The sequence below is a fragment of the Calonectris borealis genome, chromosome 26, assembly GCF_964195595.1.
Source record: "Calonectris borealis chromosome 26, bCalBor7.hap1.2, whole genome shotgun sequence".
Taxonomy (NCBI): Eukaryota; Metazoa; Chordata; class Aves; order Procellariiformes; family Procellariidae; genus Calonectris; species Calonectris borealis.
The window spans coordinates 7707828-7711416 of NC_134337.1; positions in this window are offsets into that span (position 1 = coordinate 7707828).

Sequence of the window (3589 nt, forward strand, 5' to 3'; positions counted from 1 at the left end):
TCAAAATGGAGATTAAATGTAGACAGACACAGCTAAGTCCTTGCCAGTGGGTCTGGCAATAAATCAGCGCCTGTGGCTGCACGGCAGAAGGTGGCAGGGAGGCGCGTACAGCCCCGATCCCCAGTGATGTTACAGGACAGGAGTGGGACGGGAGAGACCCCAGCTCCCACCAGCACCAGCACCCTCAGCCTCACATCAGCACCCTCCCAGTCCGCTTTCTACGGCCAAGGAGCGAGGTCGGTGCAGACGGCCAGCACAGCAACCAGACAGGCAGAGGATGACGCCAGTGCCACTGCCAAAAGCCACCAAGCGCTTGTTGTTTCAGGCAACCGAACTATGCGATTCTGAAAACAATGCCTCATTAAAGCATCTGCTCCGAATTTCCAGAGCCAGTGACAAAGGGCTTTGTGTGCACTTCGGTTTGAAATGTGGGTTGACTTTGTTCAACAAGTATTTAAAGAAATTGGGTATTTTATCAATTACTATACTAAAGGCAAACGAACTGCTGGAAGCCCCAGGTTAGTGAACGTCAGCGCCGTGGGGCTGGGGGACCTGGCAGGGTGCCTGCAGGGAGGTCACACCGCCTGTGGACCTCGTCCCTTTCTGACGCTCGCATCAGCCCGGCGCGCCTGCACGGAGCTTTGCACGGGGCCATGCGTGCAGCAAGGGCCGCCCGGCGCTCGCGCAGTGTTAGTGCCCACGGAAGTCCCTCCCGTCTTCTGTGCACCTCGTCCCTCCCAGGCAGCAAGGGCACCCCTTTTCTGGAGCCCGGTCTGGACCCAGGAAACCCTCCCGCTCTTCCTGCCCACTTTAAACAAACCCCCACTTCTTACAGCCCTCCGGAGCCGGCAAAGCCGGTGACCCCGTGGGGCGGAGGTGCACGATGAGCGTGCTTGACTGGAAATGTTTACTGCGAAGACACGCACTGGTGGGGCAGGCCTGGCTGTATTTAGGTTCTGGTTTTGGAGGAGGGCACGTCCCTTATGGAGAAACCGCTTGGCGGAGGGGAAGAAAAAGGGTATCCCTCTCACCATAAGTATCAGACAGGACTGGAAGCAAACCCCGTGGTATCGGTCTGTGTTTGTCAGTGCCTTTCTCCTGAAGCAAACCCCAGCTCAGGATGCAGCGGAGATTTATTTCTTCTGACAGGCTCCACACACGCCGCTATTTTTCTTCATTGCTCTTGACACGTCTCCTGCCACACTGGGCAAACTTTGGGGTTGGCCAAGAGCCAGTGGCAGGGGGGGTAAGATGTGAGCTGTTTTCAGATGGTTTATAAAATTAACATCCGCAAAGGATCGTGCCGTTTGCAGAGATGAAATCGGTGACAGCACTGTGTCCGTTCTGGATGATTTCATCACCAAGACTCCTTACGTAGCTTTTCCTTGACGCCTAAAGCAGGGAGCTTAGCACCGCCAGCCCGCAGCCGCCCTGCAGCAGCGAGCCCCTCGCCGGCACCGGGGCGGCAGAGCCGGGCGAGAAGGGAAGCCTTGTTTCCAACGAGGGCTCTGGGGAGACTACATCTGCAAAACCATCCGAGCTCCCAAACTCACCTGCACTGCCTTGCTGCAAGTGCCTCGGGGCAACCGAGCTCCCCGTAGAGCCCCACAGTGCTGCAGCCCGGGGATGCCCTGCCACGGGGAGAAAAAGCATAACTCTGAATTTTCCATATTAAAAAAAAAAACCAACAACTTCTTCAGTAGAAATTTAACCTAAAGCCTGTGATCTGTTGTATTTTGATCGGAACATAAGCAGCTCCATCCCAAAGCAGTCTCTTTTCAATATATTTGGTGATTTAATAAAAAATATGATTTCCTCTTTGCTGAAAGCAGATACATTTTGTGTTTCCACTGAACGAAAATATAAGCTTTTAGAAAAAAACAATTTGATGAAGACTTGTTAAACCCGCCCTGTTTGTAGCACCCACGGAGAACTCTATCTCAACACCCAGCATTAGACCTGGCTAACCACAAACCACATGCGTGCTTTAGGTCAGTCTCTTTTTTTCCAGCACTCTGATTATTTTCTCTCCTGAGGATGGGGCTGGGAAGGACTCAGCCTTCAGCGCAATACAAATCCTGCCCTTTCGGTAAAGTGTAATAAACTTCTTCCCCTGACACACAGGAAAATGTTTTAAGGCAAGACTTTATAGAGAGCATCAATCACTTCGGAGGTGATGGAATTGCTGCAGAATTATAAGCAAGTCTGAAGTGTCTACAGAGGGCTCTAAACACTGTCTTCTATTTATTCTCTGTGTCCTTTGTAAATGTAAACTTCAGTGGAGCCCAGAGGCCCTTCCGTCTCCACGCCTTGTCAATCCAGCACCTTTCACCACTGCTAAAATCACAATTAAAAAAAAGGGGCATTACAAAAACAAACACAGACTCTCATCGCAAGTGATGGCTGCGGACTGTTGTGCCGGGAGCAGTGGCGGGATCCTGCCCTGTGCCTAGATCTTCCCACCATCGGCGTGCAACAGCAGGACCCCCGGAGCCACCTCCTCCCCAGCCTCCTCGCTGGTGACCATCTGTCCCAGCGGGCAGGAGGCGAGGGAGGAGCAGGGGTGAGGCTGGAGGGGAAAGTGTGTCCTGGCCACAGCACCCAGTCCTCGGCGCTCACCTGTGAACCCACCCGCTCCTCTCGGAGGGGCAGGAGCGGGGAGAGAAAGACCCAAACTAAATCCCGGAGAAGACAGGGACAGAGACCTGGCTGGACGCGTGTGCACCCACGTGTGCCCTCGCTGTGCATGGGCAGGTTTTTATCTCCTACAGACATTAGACTACCAGTGAGGAACAGTTAACGGTGCATCACCGAATAAACAGAGATTATGGCTCTGAAACGCTCCGAGAAGATCAAGCAGAGGACAGTGCACTGACAGTGGGATGGAGTTAGGTGTGGGAGAGTCATCCCAGCTGGAACGCCGCTCAGAGGACCAAGCACGAGAGTGGGAAGTGACTTTTGCTTCCACAGAAAGGAAAAAAAGATGATAAAAACTCTTTAAAGTCTTGAAGGGAATCTACATTAAAAACTTCTCTTTGCCAAAATAGCTGGAAAAAATTATTTTATACACTGAAATGTCCCACAGCTGCTCTAGCAAAAAAAAAAAAAAAAAAAAAGGCCTGTTTTGAAAAATACCTTACACAAGAGACTTAATTCATTCCTGGAGCATCCTCATCCCAGCCGAGGAACAAAGCCAGCACGCTCAACACAGAGCCTGCAGCGGGACAAGCGGCAATACTTTGTCCCTACCTTTGAAGGGGTCAGGAGATGCATATGGAAATAAAACACTGGGACCCTTTCGGTTATTTGCATTAGCAGATACAAGCAGTTCCTTCTTCACACACAACTGCGCACATCTATGAGCATCATTAGCTCTGGGCAGACCTTATGTTAAACAGAGGAAAATTCCTGCTACACCTGACAACACAGGTCAAACCATAACCCACCTTACCTGTGGCTGAGGGATAATCCCAGGTCCCACTCGTTCTGCCACCTTGCTGGGAACTTGCTTTATCAGCCGGTATGTCACTGGCTCTTGCCAGCATCTCTAGTCTTCTCAAAAGTCATTTACCCCAAAAGGAGCTGCAGC